This window comes from Tursiops truncatus, chromosome 9 (genome assembly GCF_011762595.2).
Source record: "Tursiops truncatus isolate mTurTru1 chromosome 9, mTurTru1.mat.Y, whole genome shotgun sequence".
In the NCBI taxonomy this organism is placed as follows: Eukaryota; Metazoa; Chordata; class Mammalia; order Artiodactyla; family Delphinidae; genus Tursiops; species Tursiops truncatus.
The window spans coordinates 90,260,484-90,278,447 of NC_047042.1; positions in this window are offsets into that span (position 1 = coordinate 90,260,484).

Below are 17,964 nucleotides of genomic sequence, written 5' to 3' on the forward strand. Positions count from 1 at the left end.
TTCTTGGTAACAGAATAGAATCTGGTATCCAGTTGATATTTAAATGGCTCTTGAATGGGATATATAGAATCAAAGCTGTCTCATGAATTCACTGAAAAATAATCTATGGTTCCTCTTACGTACCAGGCACTGAGCTAGGTACTGGCAGTCTGACTGCCCTCCAAGCTCACAGTCCATAGAGAGAGAGCCGGGCTATATGGCAGGGAGACTGAGGCACAAGTGGGGGGTCTGAGAGGCTATGGGAGAAGGCTTAGCTGGGTGTAGGAGAGTGGGGCATTGGGTGTCTTCAGAGGTTCTGATGCAAAAAAGAGCAGGATGGAGAAGTGATGAAAGAGCTCAACGTAGAGGATATAAATTTTATCTGAAGAGCAATTGTTACCAAACCAAACCTGGGTCCACTCACCTGTGCACAGTAAAGCCAATCTACTGACACCGGGTTGTGGTGAAGGAAAGTGCAGCATTCATTGTAAGGCACCAGACAATGAGGCTGGAGCAGTTCATGTTCAGAAAGCCCAAACTCCCTGATGGGTTTTTAGGGAGGCATTGTTAAAGGCCAGGTGGGGGAGGAGAGTCGCAGGGTATGTGATCAGCTTGTGCACAATTCTCTGATTGATAGTGAGGTAACAGGGCGATTTCACAGGGGTTATCATTATTAATCCTCAGGCTCCAGTAGGTCTTGGAGTTATGTTCTCGTGGTCATCAAGTAGTTAACATCTTCCATTTGGTGGGGGGTTTTCACACCTGAAAAACAACTCAGGAAATGTGCATCAGATACTATTATCTAGGTTCTTCAGAGAGGAGCTAAAGCAGAGGATATGGGGGAGGCGTCTGCCCTGGGAAGGCTCCATATAGAGTCCTGCTCGGTTACACAGTGAAAAGCTATTAAAAGGCTTTGATTCGAGGAGTAAAGTGAGTATATTTGTATTCTAAGAACCCTCTCTGTATTTACCAAAATACTAGTAAGATGTACCAAAATGTTATCCATGAGATTTCACTCAACCTTTACTTAAAAATATTTTTGTCTACTCTGCCTGAATATTTTACAGTAAGCCTACAAAATATTTACAATCAACACAATCAGTAGAGCTCTTTTCATTAAGAAGAAATGAGAAAACAGGAGGAGACAAAGGAGGAAGAGGAAGAAAGAATGGGGAGGACCATCTGGTTGCAGGGTGAAGAGATTCAGGGGGGGTTCTAAAACCTATATCATACTGTGTTATTCTCTTGCTCAAACCCCCCAATGGCTTCCCAACATACTTGTATTGAAATCCAAGTCCCTGGACAGCCTGCATGTCTTAGGGGGCCTGGCCTTGCATATCTCTTGGACCTCCTTACACACCCCTCTTCCTTTGCCTCATTGAGCTACAACCATACTCAAAATCTTTGCTTCACTTTTTCACTGCATTCAGGTCTCTGATCAGATGTCACCATGGAGCCTTTTCTAGCCACCACTCCCTGCTACTCTCTGTCCTTCTCAACTTTCTTTATTTTACTTTGTCAGGGAGGAAGAAATTTTCCTCTACCGTCCTATGGTCTTCTGGCTGGCCTAAGAATTAAATTGACATGAGACAAATTAGCAGGAGAATCAAACAATAGTTTAATAACACATATACACGGGAGAAACCCTGAAGAACTGAGTAACTCACCAAAATGGCCAAAGCCCTCACCTTAAATACCACCTTCAGCTAAAGACAAAAGAGGATGTTGGGGCTAGTGGTTTGGGACTTCAGATGGAAGGAAGGCAGTTCACTTGGAGATGGAAAAGCAAATGTTTGGTAAGGTAATGTTTGCTGGGCCTTGCAGAGACAATGAGACACAGAGTGGACTCTGATCTCTAGGCCCTGCTGAGTTTCCCCCGCCACCCCAGCCCATATTCTTTGCAGATATCTCTGGTGATAGCTCTGTTCTAGAATATGTCCTTTATCAAAATTCTTTAGGCAGTTAGGGGGGAGGTAAAAAGAAAGACTTCCTGAGTCTTCTATTTCTTAAAAATAATCAGCCTAAAATAATCTTCATGCCAAAGAGACACATCATGGGGTAGCAAATTTTGCTCCCCTACAACTTCATACACTTATACTACCTGATATTAAGTTAAGGATTTGTTCATTGTCTTTTCCCCCAACAGATTGTAAACTCCAGGAGGACTTTGTTTTGTTCAGAGTTCTGTCTTCCGGTGCCCAAAACAGTGTCCGGCACAGAAAACGTCCCCGGTAAATATCTGTGGAATGAATAAAGGAAATGGTAGGCCATGGATAACATGGGTCTCTACCTTTGGTGCCTAGATGTGAATTTGTTGTCATTCTTAGGTTTAAGAGGAAGCCTGGGTCAGAGGATGAAACAGGAGGGAAGGGGGCAAGACACAACCTTTAAAAGAATGACATAGCCATAGGACATGACAGAAACTGGTTAGAACTAACTAGATCCAAGATGGCAGAGGATTTGACTTCCAGTGGACCTTGAGCCTCATTATATGCTCCTTGTAATACATTAGCATAAGCTAAGTGACACACCCACCAGCACCATGACAGTTCTGAGGCCAACCATCAAAGATCAAAAAGTGGACAGTGGCCCAATTCCTGGAAATCTCCACCCCTATCCCAAAATACTCAGAAAATCCTCCTCCTCATTAGCCTATGAAATTACCCAGCCCATAAAAACTAACCACCCCATATTTCGGGGCCTCTCGCCTTCTGAGATGGCCCACACTCTGTCTGTGGAGTGTGTTTCTCTCTAAATCAATCCACTTCTTACCTATCACTTTCTCTCACTGAATTCTTTCTCTGATGAGATATCAAGAGCCTGAGCTTCATCAAGTCCTGAGGCCAGGTGTGTGACCTCAGTTAAAAGAGCATGGGTTCAGGTCCCATCTGGGTTTTGGCTGGTTTCAAGCCCTGGCACGTGGGTTCAAGTCCCAGTCTGAGTTACACATTTCTGTGATGCAGGATATTGGTGAATTCTGGTTTGAGTGCATTGAATTTGAGGAGCTCAGGGGAAATAAAACAGCTCTGTCAACAAACGGCCCTCTCTACTGTTAAAGAACAAAATTCAGCTGAGTAAATTTAGAGATCTAATTGGCTTTATTCAGCAAGTCATGAATTGGGTAGCATCCAATCTAGCAGAGAGAAAGGAGTTTCAAGCGAGAGATTTTTATAGACTGAAGTGAGCAGGAACGAGGAAGTTTTACTGAGCATATGCTGATTGGTTAAAGCAAGGTTACCACCCTTACATAGAGCAGAGGGAAGACTTGGAGCCATCAGGTACCCTGAGCTAAGCAGGAAAGCGCTGACTGGTTGACATTGACCTTCCTTCTCTGGGAGAGCTGAGCATAGAAACTCAGGGACTTCCCTGGTGGTCCTGTGGTTAAGACGCCATGCTCCCATTGCAGAGAGCCCAGGTTTGATCCCTGGTCAGGGAACTGGATCCCACATGCCACAGCTAAAGATCCCACATGCTGCAACTAAGACCCAGTGCAGCCAAAGAAAGAAAAGAAAAGAAACTCAGTTAAGTTTTGGTTTGCTAATGTGTTTTAGCATGAGTGACTCCATTTTTGGCTCAATCTGGTTACTTTAAGAGTACTGATATAGAAGAGAGAGAAACAGTTGATTACTGAGTAAGTAAGATCAGATTTACACATACATGTAAGGTAACATGAAAATGACTACAAAATCTGGTCACAATTTCATGCAGTTTTGTACAGTAAAGTAGAAGAAAGAAATGAATGCCTCTTGAATGAAAGGCAATGAAATGCCTCTTATTTCCTTAGCAGACAAGTGGATGTGCCTGTGTTTATCTCCTCTTTACATGATCTATACATATGAGAGATTTCTGAATTAATTTTGGCAGTAGGTGTTTACAGTTCCAGGGATCAGAAGACCTTGATCTTGCATTACAAAATCCAATTTAGGGTCTCTTATGGAGCTTATTATATTTTCTGTGAGACACTCTAAGGAGGGGAGAGAAAGTTGAAACTAAGCAGAACCCTGTGGGGCCCTCCCGGGTAAAAAAAACCTTTCCTTGTCCCCAGTTTCTTATTTTCAGGATAAAGGCTTCAGCCTCCCAGACCTTCCCGAATACCACAGAGCGGATTCAAGCAGTTGCTAATCAGGGAAGTAGGGGAAAGCAGAAACAAAGGAGGAACAATCAAGAAACTATAGTGCAGGATCCTGGTTGTACAGAAGGGATATACAGAACAATATCTTTGAGTTCTTCTGCAGGAACTAAGGCCCCCACCCAGGTGGAGGATGGAAACTTCAAGCTAGTGATTAAGAGCCCTGGAAGCACCAACATGTTACCTCACCACGAATCAATCAGAAGAAAGTCACACACCCTGCAGACACCCCAAATTTTGCCTATAATAACTTTTCCCCAAAAACCATCAGGGAGTTCAAAGTTTTTGAGCATGAGCCACCTGTTCTCCTTGCTTGGCCCTAAAATAAACCTTTCCCTGCTCCAAACTCCAACATTTTGGTTTATTTGGCCTCGATGTGCATCAGGCACACAAACTTGCATTCAGTAAGAAAGGCAGGGATGGCAGCTGCTTCCCTCCCCAAAGAAAATTTCAGCATTTCACTTTACAAAGAATAAAGTGGGGGACTTCCCTGGTGGCACAGTGGTTAAGATTCCGCCTGCCAATGCAGGGGACATGGTTCAATCCCTGGTCCAGGAAGATCCCACATGCCACAGAGCAACTAAGCCCATGTGCCACAACTACTGAGCCTGCACTCTAGAACCTGCAAGCCACAGCTACTGAGGCTGCGCACCACAACTACTGAAGCCCGCGCACCTAGAGCCTGTGCTCCACAACAAGAGAAGCCACTGCAATGAGAAGCCTGCGCACTGCAATGAAGAGTAGCCCCCACTCGCCACAACTAGAGAAAACCCGCGCACAGCAACGAAGACCCAATGCAGCCAAAAAATAAATAAAATTTTTAAAAAGAATAAAGTGGAAATGCTCCATAAGACGTTGGGATTAGAACTCTGGAGATGAAGTTGGGGCTCATCCTGTAACAGGGAAGAGCAAAATCTGACTCCATGTTGGATCTGTTTCTTTTACATTAACCTTTCTTTTCATTCCTTTTGTTATTATAACCATACTTAACGGCCTGCCTCGGGGAACCCTGACCCTCTGCCTGAATGTTAAACTAAAGTGTCTGTTCAGCTCACGGGGAGACAGTCTGATCCTGCCCACCTGTGAATGGCTGCAGAAAAGAAGAAATTAACACATCCCCTCCCCAATGCTGGCCAAGCCAGGAGATATTTTACAAAACTAATGACCTTTTTGCCTTACTTCCTCACCTCCTCCTCCTCTCTGTTCTATAAAAGAAACTGGCATCCAGACCCCAATAAAATGGTTTTTGGGGACACTAGTCCACCACCTTCTTCTGCTGGCTTTCTGAATAAAGTCGCTATTCCTTGTCTCAACACTACATCTCCCAATTTACTGGCCTGTCATGCAGCAAGCAGAGCAAGCTTGGACTTGGCAACAATCTACATTTGATGCTATTCAGATATTAGAAACATAACAACAGAATCCCCTCTCTGAATTACTATTTTAACAAGACTTAAAAGTCACCAAGGGCTCCCCTGGTGGCGCAGTGGTTGAGAGTCCGCCTGCCGATGCAGGGGACACGGGTTCGTGCCCCGGTCCGCGAGGATCCCACACGCCGCGGTCCGGCTGGGCCTGTGAGCCATGGCCACTGAGCCTGCGCATCTGGAGCCTGTGCTCTGTGACGGGAGAGGCCACAACAGTGAGAGGCCCACGTACTGCAAAAAAAAAAAAACACCAAAAAATTCTTTCATTATGCTCCCTCCTGTTTCAGTTTTCAAGATTGTAGTTATAAATTTTCTGTTGATTGTTTTTTTAAGTATTAAAAAATATTTGCTTTGATGGTTGTTTTCTTTCATAGAGGTATCATTCGGCCCCTTGTGGGCAAGGAAAGAAAAGAGGAGAGAAGTGTTCTCCAGGATGGAAAGAAAACCTCTCTCTCCTCTTGAATGGATTAACTAAATTGGCCGAGTCTCCCCTGCCCTTTAGAAAAAGGAAATATCTTCTTTGTGCTGAAGATTTAGGCTCTTCCTGAGAGCTATCAAGAAAGAAAAGAAGTGAAAGAAGCTTTTATCTTGAGAACCAAGAGTGGGCAACACCCTATAGGATGTAGAGGTGATGCGAGAACTGAAGGGAAATGGATGGGGAGAAGGGAATAAAGGACCAGTGGGAGCAGCCAGAGGAGAACACCAAGAGGAAGAGCCCTGCAGGACACATGTTGTTCTTACTGGCTCCATCAACTCAACTAGAGTTGAGTCTTCTCTGGGGAAGAAACTTCTTGCCTTCAACATCTATACCTCAGAACTAGTCACCAACAGGAACAACTCCACCCAGGCACAGAGGCTTTGCCCCATTGCCTTCTGCACTCTTGGTGACTCTCTATGGTCCCCATAAGCCCAGAGGGGTCCTGGCCAGTGTCAACTAAAAATTGTCACTTACCATCTGGTTCTACAAGAATGAAGTCACTAGCCACTGCAGTCGCTGACCTTCAATACACCCTGAAAGGAGTTCCGGGTGGAGACCAGGAGTTGGGCACTCTGTGCTCTGGGGAAAACTGGTAGAACAGGCCTTCAGATAGCTAGATATTTTCAGGAGAAAATTTTATGAGCCCAATTTCTTGCATCTTCTCCTATCTCGAAAAGCACTAAAATCATTAACAGAGACATCTGCTCCTCATGACTAGCAGCAACCTTCTGCCAAAATGTGTGATTGCACGTATCCCCCTTCATTAAAATCATAGATATACTGACCTCCCCCCTACCTCTTTGGTGCAATTCCTCATAGCTATCTGAGAGGCTGTTTCCTGGGCTATAGTCTTCATTAGACCCCAGATAAAACTTAACTCACAACTTTCACATTGTGCTTTTTTTTTTCAGTCAACAATGGTAATGAAGCAAATTTTTTTGGACGAACAAAAAAAAATGCCCACAATTCCATATTTTTCTGCAAAGCAATAATAAAATACTTTAACGACCTAAGAAAAGATCTTGTAGATGAAGCTGTATTTATACCTCATTACTGAAATATCTGAATAAGAATTAAAGATTACATGCAAAGCCAGAAATTGCAAGCATCCAAACTTGCTGAATTGGAATATTCAGGAGACAACTGAATTCAGGAACACAATTTTAAGGAATGTTACATCACCACTGCCTGTGGAAAAACACAGACACTGATGATGCTGCGTTGGAAAGTTTAGTAGAAGACTTAGCCTGTGAGTATTAAGAGGATTTAGGAATTCCTTAACCAATCGTTTTCACTTATATTTCCCTTTTGTGTATGATCCAGACTGACATAAAATAAAAGGCTATGCCTAAATAAATCTAAGAGAAGTCTTTGAATAAATAGAAAATAAAAATTATGTGATTAGAAAAAATGTTATAAACACACTTTTCATACACTTCGCATAGTGAGCCAAAGTCAAAGTTTCAATCAATTCACTAATGAGGGAACCAGCTATGTGACAATGCAGGTTCTAAGGAGATAGAAGAAAGTGGATTCATAAATGAAAGAAGGAAGGCTAAAAATAAGATTGTTAAATCAGTTACAAAACGGATTAATGAGCTACAAGGCAATAAACCCAAACCTTTGAGGAACCTCTCCTTATCTGTTTTCTATAAATTAATCTGGAACTTGACAGAATTGTGAAAAGACTGGTTCTAAGTCAACATGCATTATATTCCCAGAGCCTGAGGACCCTTCAGTGGACTTGTTGGACATTAAAAAGGCATGCAAGCAGCTTTCAGCCTGATTTCTAAGTTTTAGATAGTTTTTCTGAACATTGAAGAGGCATAGCAACCAAAATATTTTCTTCCAACAGTTTTCTTGAAAGATTTTGACAGAGGGTTGTGTAATCGGGTACTTGGTAAGGAGGACTTTTTTTCTGGCTATAGGATGGTACTGATACTTTATTTTATTTTTTCCTTTTTTGACTAGTTTATTTCCCTTAGCATAATGTCTTCACAGTTCATCCATACTGTAGCACGTGTCAGAGTTTCCTTCCTTTTTAAGGCTGAACAATGTTCTAGCACATGTATACAGCACGTTTTGTTAATCCATACATCTGTTGATGAATAATTGTCAACATTTTGGCTTTTCTGAATAGTGCTGCTATGAACGTGAGGGTACAAAGATTTGTTTGGGTCTCTGCTTTCCATTCTTTGGGATATATACCCAAAAGTGGAATTTCTGAATCAGAAAATGGTATTTTAAAATTTAGATTTTACTAAGTGGGAAGGAATGCTACTAAACGGTTTTTAGCAGGGCAGTGACGTGATCTGGATGTGTTTTCAAAGAACCACTCTGGCTTTGTGTGGAGATGAGACTCTGGGGGCTGAGAGGGAAGCCACGAGACTGGTCCCAGAAGTCCATGCAGGAAGATGGTACCTCACCCAGAACAGGAGCACAAGAATAGTGAGAAGCATTGGATCTTGATTTACTTCTGAGGTGGAAACAAATAAATTTGCTGATGTATTTTCTGTATTTACACAAGTATGTATAAGGCAAATATCCCTCCTTTGTTCTTTTGTTGCAGGAAAGAGAGTGGGGTGCGAGAGGATGGTAATGTCCCAGGTCTCGGGGGGCACAGGTTTGATCTCTGGTTGGGGAACTAAGATCCCACATGCCACACAGCCAAACAAATAAATAAATAAAACAATTGCAAGTCCTGTTCAAAGCCTCTCTCCTCTTCCAAGTTTAGCTCTGTCCTAACTATGCATCTCTTCAGTGATTGTCACCTCCTGATATTCACACCCTCATGCAATCCCCTCCCACACCAAAAAAGGGCTCACATGTAATAAGGGCAGAAATTATGGCATATGACTTTCAGAACTGATATGTTGGCTTCTGACTTGTTCTTTATCGATTCACTTGCTCTGGGGATACCAGCAACCATGTCTTGAATACACTCAAGCAGCCTTATGGAGAGTTCCAAATGGTGAAGAACTGAGGCCTCCTGCCAACAGCCAGCCTCAGCTCCACAGACACATGAGTGAGCCACCTTGAAAGTGGATTCTCCAGGCCCAGTCAAGCCTTCAGATGACTGCAGCCCTTGCCAACATCTAGAATATCTTGAGAGACCCTGGGCCAGTAACACCCAACTAAGCCACTCCCAAATTCCTGATCACAGAAACTTGTTGGAAAAGACATGTTTATTTTTGGTTTAGGTTGCAAATTTTAGAGTAATTTGCTAGGCAGTGATCAATAACTTATACATCCATTTATTCCCTTTGCTGCCTCCGGCTTCTCCAAGGTCAAGTTAGAGGAGGCAGAATTAGAAAATATGGGACTAATAACTTACCTAATTGGTGGTATTGTAATCTGGTGCAGCCCAAATACTGACTCTCTTGCTGGAATGCAGGCTATGTACTCTTTAAGACTCTGCTTGGATTCTGACACGGGCAAAGTACTGTCTGTCTTTACTCATTCATTCATTCATTCATTCATTCTATCTACCTGCTCCAGGTCTTAGTTGCAGCATACAGGATCTTAGTTGCAGCATGCAGGATCTAGTTCCCTGACCAGGGATTGAACCTGGGCCCCTGCATTGGAAGTGCAGAGTGGACCACCAGAGAAGTCCCTGCATTTACTCTCATAATGCCCCTCCCCCTCAGCAACTGCCCGTGTGGTGGGAATCACAGTCTCCTATTGCTGAGGTCCCCTCACCCTGGCAGGCTTCACTCTGGGACAGGATACTTAGATGGTCACCCAGAGCCCTGTTACCATTCTCTGATGTCCATTTAACCTAAGGAAACGCATATAAACTTGCAGTGCAAGATGGTGGATATGTAGGAAGACGCCCTATTACCTTCCATTCTCCAGTGGAGGAGGCACAGGTTTCTAAGCTCATGGATGCTCCCAGATTCGAGGGCACATATATCAAACTGTTCCAAGAACCTTCTCACCATTCTATACACCAATGACTTCACCAGGATGAGTCCGTGACTTTGGCAGTTCATTAGGTGCCCAGCAGAGGAGGGAAATGCCCTTTCCCCTACTTGTAGACACCTCTAGTCTTTCCCAGTTATCTTGTTGAAGCCCTCTTCTGTTGGCTTGGTGTGGGGTAAGTAATCCTCCCCTCTTCTGGCTTGATGTGGAGAAGGAAATCCTCAAAGGCTGTCTGTGTTGGAAGTTTGCATGACACAACTTAGAACTATAGTCTAGTTTCTCTTCAGAAGGGGCTTTGTATTTCTACAGTAATGCTCTTAATTTTGGTTGCTATTGGTCACTTGTTGGTATGTGAATTCAAATTTAAATGGAGCTGAGGAAAGTACACACTGAACCTGACATTTTTCAGGTAATGCACGGACATCACTCTTAGAGTTTTGTGTGACGATCCAGACTGCATATTGCGTACATTTTAGAAACATTATTAAATCAATTTCAAATTATAATAAAATATATTAAAATATAAAACTTTCTCTTACAGTGATACTACCTTTATGTGACAACTAGATTCTTTGTGTTTGTGTTTTGTTTGTTTTCCTTTCCAAGATTGGAATGGCAGTTTGGAGAGAAGAAAATTCATAAGATTTTAAGTCAGATAAATCTAGATTAAAAATGTGGGGCTTCCCTGGTGGCGCAGTGGTTGAGAGTCCGCCTGCCGATGCTGGGGACATGGGTTCGTGCCCCGGTCTGGGAAGATCCCACATGCCACGGAGCGGCTAGACCCATGAGCCATGGCCGCTGAGCCTGCGCATCTAGAGCCTGTGCTCCGCAACGGGAAAGGCCACAACAGTGAGAGGCCCGCGTACAACAACAACAACAACAAAAAATGTGTACTCCCACTTGCTTATTAAATTAACCTCAGCTCTCTGAGCCTCTCATTTGTTATTTGGAGACAGTCATATTTATTTTGAAAGATTTTTGTGAGGATAAAAGATGATATAAGGTACTTAGAATAGCTTCTGGGAAAGAGACACTCAACAAAGTGCAGCTAGTACCAGTTATTGTCATTATGAAAGTATATAGAGCTTTTACACAGTTGAAATATAAACTAGGCTAAATTTTGAGTTCTAATTTTTTATATTTATCTAAACTTGTTTCAAAAATGTTCCCATGTGTTCCACAATAATCATACTTTCATTTCAATGACTGTAAAATATTCCAGCATATTGATATTTTATAATTTATAAGCATTCTCTATTCCCTAAAGTTTAGGATATTTATAGTTTAACGCTATTTCATTCTTGCAGTTTCAAATTATGTGCTATAAACATCTTCCAGTTGTGGAATTACCACAGTGGGTCAGAGTGCCTGAATATTTTTATGACTCTTGATATGTAATCTCTACTGGAATATAGGGCACTGTCAAAATTATTTGTTATTCCCAGGAAACCTCCCCCTATGACTCAAGAGTTCCCATGAGGAAAGGACTATGGTCTATTTGTCTCTGTATCCAGGAGTTGAGCATGGTCCCTGAAACAGAGAGGATACTAAAGGAAAGAATGAATAAATCTTAGCTACTGAAACAGACCATTACATAAACTAAGCAGCTAGCAAAATGGAGTCTGTTTAAACAGGAAAAAAAAGGCTGCAATCACAAGGACCAGTCAAAACACTATTCAAAGAAGTGGGAATAGGACCATTCTGAGCTACATTCAGCCAGATGGTGGCATCAACCCCATATATGCCAAAATGCTGGCCAGAGGGTTTACAGTATAAGAAACACTGAGCAGTCCCTGGATAGCTAAGAAGCCCACTTGGATAAACTGATTGATGGCCTTTACTCTTCTTTTCCTCTAGGAGCACAAGAATGATAATGCCTGGCTTTCCAAGGTTCTTCTGGGAAGCATTCTCAAGATTTTCAGCCTCAGAGGTCATCTTTTCTTTTTTCAAAAGTTTTATCTCTAACCTGTGACGGTAGAGAATTTTTCTCCCCTTTAATTGTGACATATAACCCATGAGCATAAAAGGGCACACAATATAAATGTATAAAGTATAAAAACTAGTTAGAAAACAAAGTTCCAGGTAACTACAACCCAAGTCAAGAAAGACAAGACACTGCTAGCAGCCACCACACTTCCAAGGGCCCTTTCCTTTTCACACTGCCTTTTCAACCCCTTCTCAGAGGTGATCCCCATTGTGACTTATGGCAATCACTTCCTTATCTTTATTTATAATTTTATCACTTGTGTATCTGCATTAGTTTCCTATTGCTGCTGTAACAAATGACCACAAACTTGGTGGTTTGAAACAATACAAATTTATCATTTTAGAGTTCTGTAAGTTACAAGTCCAACACAAGTCTTGCTGGGCTAAAGTTGAGGTGTCAGCAGGGTTGTGTTCCTTTCTGGAGGCTCTAGGGGAAAATCTCCTTGCCCTTTCCTGCTTCTAGAGGCTGGCCAAATTCTTAGGCCATGGCTCCCTTCCTCCATCTTCAAAATAAGCAATGTACCATCTCTCTGACCCTTCTTCCATTGTCACATCTCTTTCTCTGACTCTTAATTCTCACTTCAAAAGACGCTTGTATTACATTGAGTCTACCCAGATAATCCAGGAGAATCTCCCCCATCTCCAGATCTCTAACGTTAAGAGCATCTGGAAGGTCCCTTTGACATGTAAAGTAACATATTACAAATTCTGAGATTACAGAGTGGAAATCTTGGCGGGGGGTGGAGGGGGGAGGCATTATAGTATTTTGCCTAACCACAGTAACCATCTCCAAATCCATGGTTTAGTGTGACCTGTTTTTTTAAAAAAAAAATGGAAACAGTCTCTTTGTATTCAATTGTGTCTTGATTCTTTTCCTCAGCATTATGTTTGTAAGATTCACCCACATTCCGCATAGCTGTAGCTCATGTTCATTGTATGAATATACAATTAATAGACAACTGGGTTATTTCCACTCTGGAGGCCATTATGAACATCACCATTATGAACATTGCCATTCGTGTATACTTGTACACATATGCACACATTTCTCCAAGAAAGTATATTTGCAAGAGTGAAATTGCTAAGTCAAAAGTTATGTGTGTCTTCAACTTGACGAGGTAATGAAAAATGGTTTTCCAAAGTAGTATTCAAATTTACACTCCCAGGAATAGTGTCTGAAAGCTCCCACTGTTCCACATTCCTCACTCAACATGTTATTGTCAGATTTTCAATTTTTGTCAGTCGAGCGGGTACACAATAGTATCTCCTTGTGGCTTTAATTTGTATTTTATGATTAATAATGAGAGCATATTTTCATATGTTCATTGTCATTTGAATTTCTTCTTCATGAAGGAATTGTCCACACATTTAGCCCATTTTTTAACTGGGTTGTTTTTTCCTTATTAATTTTCAGGAGGCCATTCTATCTTATAGATACAATTCTTTGTAATTTCTAAGTCTTCAAATATTTTATCTAAGTCTGTGTCTTTTTTTTTTTTTACTGTATTTGTAGTGTTTTTGATGAAGAATGTCTTCATTTTAATGTAGCTTAATTTATCAATTTTAACATTTATGGTTAGTGTTTCCTTTTTAAGAAAACTTTCCCAATACTGAGGTCATAAAGATGTATTTATATATTACCTTCTAAAAGCTTTCCAGTTTCGCTTATCATGGTTGGGTCAATAATGCATCTAGAATTGAATTTTGGTATGGTGCCATGTAGGGGTTCAATTTTATTTCACTTTTTATGGCTATCCAATTGACCCTGTAGTATTTATTAAACAGACCGATTCTGCAGTGACAATTTTCTCACAAATCAAGTGCCCATATATGCAGGAGTCTGTTTCTGGATTTACTATTCTATCTCATGGTTCAAGTTCACCACCATTGCAAAAGCACCACACTATTATAATAACCATAGTTTTATAATAAGTAATATCTAATGACAGAATAAGACTTCCCATTTTGTTCTTCAACATAGTCTTAGCTGTTTGTGAAATAAAATTCATATTTTATGGCAAGACGTGAAAAAAAATTTTTTATACAAAATACAAAAAAATCCTTATTGACAATTTCTTTATTTTATTTTTTTACATCTTTATTGGAGTGTAATTGCTTTACAATGGTGTGTTAGTTTCTGCTTTATAACAAAGTGAATCAGTTATACATATACATATGTTCCCATATCTCTTCCCTCTTGCTTCTCCCTCCCTCCCACCCCTCTAGGTGGTCACAAAGCACCGAGCTGATCTCCCTGTGCTATGCGGCTGCTTCCCACTAGCTATCTATTTTACGTTTGGTAGTGTATATATGTCCATGCCACTCTCTCACTTTGTCACAGCTTACCCTTCCCCCTCCCCATATCCTCAAGTCCATTCTCTAGTAGGTCTGTGTCTTTATTCCTGTCTTATCCCTAGGTTCTTCCTGACATTTTTTTTCTTAGATTCCGTATATATGTGTTAGCATACGGTATTTGTCTTTCTCTTTCTGACTTACTTCACTCTGTATGACAGACTCTAGATCCATCCACCTCACTACAAATAACTCAATTTTGTTTCTTTTTATGGCTGAGTAGTATTCCATCGTATATATGTGCCACATCTTCTTTATCCATTCAGCTGATGATGGACACTTAGGTTGTCTCCATCTCCTGTCTATTGTAAATAGAGCTGCAATGAACATTTTGGTACATGACTCTTTTTGAATTATGGTTTTCTCAGGGTATATGCCCAGTAGTGGGATTGCTGGGTCATATGGTAGTTCTATTTGTAGTTTTTTAAGGAACCTCCATACTGTTCTCCATAGTGGCTGTACCAATTCACATTCCCACCAGCAGTGCAAGAGTGTTCCCTTTTCTCCACACCCTCTCCAGCATTTATTGTTTCTAGATTTTTTGATGATGGCCATTCTGACTGGTGTGAGATGATATCTCATTGTAGTTTTGATTTGCATTTCTCTAATGATTAATGACGTTGAGCATTCTTTCATATGTTTGTTGGTAGTCTGTATATCTTCTTTGGAGAAATGTCTGTTTAGATCTTCTGCCCATTTTTCAATTGGGTTGTTTGTTTTTTTGTTATTGAGCTGCATGAGCTGCTTGTGAATTTTGGAGATTAATCCTTTGTCAGTTGCTTCATTTGCAAATATTTTCTCCCATTCTGAGGGTTGTCTTTTGGTCTTGTTTATGGTTTCCTTTGCTGTGCAAAAGCTTTGAAGTTTCATTAGGTCCCATTTGTTTATTTTTGTTTTTATTTCCATTTCTCTAGGAGGTGGGTCAAAAAGGATCTTGCTGTGATTTATGTCATAGAGTGTTCTGCCTATGTTTTCCTCTAAGAGTTTGATACTTTCTGGCCTTACATTTAGGTCTTTAATCCATTTTGAGCTTATTTTTGTGTATGGTGTTAGGGAGTGTTCTAATCTCGTACTTTTACATGTAGCTGTCCAGTTTTCCCAGCACCACTTATTGAAGAGGCTGTCCTTTCTCCACTGTACATTCCTGCCTCCTTTATCAAAGATAAGGTGACCATATGTGCGTAGGTTTATCTCTGGGCTTTCTATCCTGTTCCATTGATCTATATTTCTGTTTTTGTGCCAATACCATACTCTCTTGATTACTGTAGCTTTGTAGTGTGGGAGCCTGATTCCTCCAGCTCCGTTTTTCATTCTCAAGATTGCTTTGGCTATTCGGGGTCTTTTGTGTTTCCATACAAATTGTGAAATTTTTTGTTCTAGTTCTGTGAAAAATGCCAGTGGTAGTTTCATAGGGATTGCATTGAATCTGTAGATTGCTTTGGGTAGTATAGTCATTTTTATAATGTTGATTCTTCCAATCCAAGAACATGGTATATCTCTCCATCTATTTGTATCATCTTTAATTTCTTTCATCAGTGTCTTATAATTTTCTGCATACAGGTCTTCTGTATCCTTAGGTAGGTTTATTCCTAGATATTTTATTCGTTTTGTTGCAATGATAAATGGGAGTGTTTTCTTGATTTCACTTTCAGATTTTTCATCATTAGTGTATAGGAATACCAGAGATTTCTGTGCATTAATTTTGTATCCTGCTACTTTGCCAAATTCATTGATTAGCTCTAGTAGTTTTCTGGTAGCATCTTTAGGATTCTCTATGTATAGTATCATGTCATCTGCAAACAGTGACAGATTTGCTCCTTCTTTTCCGATTTGGATCCCTTTTATTTCCTTTTCTTCTCTGATTGCTGTGGCTAAGACTTCCAAAACTATGTTGAATAAGAGTGGTGAGGATGGGCAACCTTGTCTTGTTACTGATCTTAGTAGAAATGCTTTTAGTTTTTCACCATTGAGGATGATGTTGGCTGTGGGTTTGTCATATATAGCCTTTATTATGTTGAGGAAAGTTCCCTCTATGCCTACTTCCTGGAGGGTTTTTGTCATAAATGGGTGTTGAATTTTGTCGAAAGCTTTCTCTGCATCTATTGAGATGACCATATGGTTTTTATTCTTCAGTTTGTTAATGTGGTGCATCACATTTATTGATTTGCGTATATTGAAGAATCCTTGCATTCCTGGAATAAACCCCACCTGATCGTGGTGTATGATCCTCTTAATGTGCTGTTGGATTCTCTTTGCTAGTATTTTGTTGAGGATTTTTGCATCTATGTTCATCAGTGATATTGGCCTGTAGTTTTCTTTCTTTGTGACATCCTTGTCTGGTTTTGGTATCAGGGTGATGATGGCCTCGTAGAATGAGTTTGGGAGTGTTCCTCTCTCCGCTATATGTTGGAAGAGTTTGAGAAGGATAGGTGTTAGCTCTTCTCTAAGTGTTTGATAGAATTCGCCTGTGAAGCCATCTGGTCCTGGGCTTTTGTTTGTTGGAAGATTTTTAATCACAGTTTCAATTTCATTACTTGTGATTGGTCTGTTCATATTTTCTATTTCTTCCTGATTCAGTCTTGGCAGGTTGTGCATTTCTAAGAATTTGTCCATTTCTTCCAGGTTGTCCATTTTATTGGCATAGAGTTGCTTGTAGTAATCTCTCATGATCTTTTGTATTTCTGCAGTGTCAGTTGTTACTTCTCCTTTTTCATTTCTAATTCTATTGATTTGAGTCTTCTCCCTTTTTTTCTTGATGAGTCTGGCTAATGGTTTATCAATTTTGTTTATCTTCTCAAAGAACCAGCTTTTAGTTTTATTGATCTTTGCTATCGTTTCCTTCATTTCTTTTTCATTTATTTCTGATCTGATCTTTATGATTTCTTTCCTTCTGCTAACTTTGGGGGTTTTTTGTTCTTCTTTCTCTAATTGCTTTAGGTGCAAGGTTAGGTTGTTTATTCGAGTTGTTTCCTGTTTCTTAAGGTAGGATTGTATTGCTCTAAAATTCCCTCTTAGAACTGCTTTTCCTGCATCCCGTAGGTTTTGGGTCATCATGTCTCCATTGTCATTTGTTTCTAGGTATTTTTTGATTTCCTCTTTGACTTCTTCAGTGATCATTTCGTTATTAAGTAGTATATTGTTTAGCCTCCATGTGTTTGTATTTTTTACAGATCTTTTCCTGTAATTGATATCTAGTCTCATAGTGTTGTGGTCGGAAAAGATACTTGGTACAATTTCAATTTTCTTAAATTTACCAAGGCTTGATTTGTGACTCAAGCTATGATCTATCCTGGAGAATGTTCCATGAGCACTTGAGAAAAATGTGTATTCTGTTGTTTTTGTATGGAATGTCCTACAAATATCAATTAAGTCCATCTTGTTTAATGTATCATTTAAAGCTTGTGTTTCCTTATTTATTTTCATTTTGGATGATCTGTCCATTGGTGAAAGTGGGGTGTTAAAGTCCCCTACTATGACTGTGTTACTGTCGATTTCCCCTTTTGTGGCTGTTAGTATTTGCCTTATGTATTGATGTGCTCCTATGTTGGGTGCATAAATATTTACAATTGTTATATCTTCTTCTTGGATCGATCCCTTGATCATTATGTAGTGTCCTTCTTTGTCTCTTCTAATAGTCTTTATTTTAAAATCTATTTTGTCTGATATGAGAATTGCTACTCCAACTTTCTTTTGGT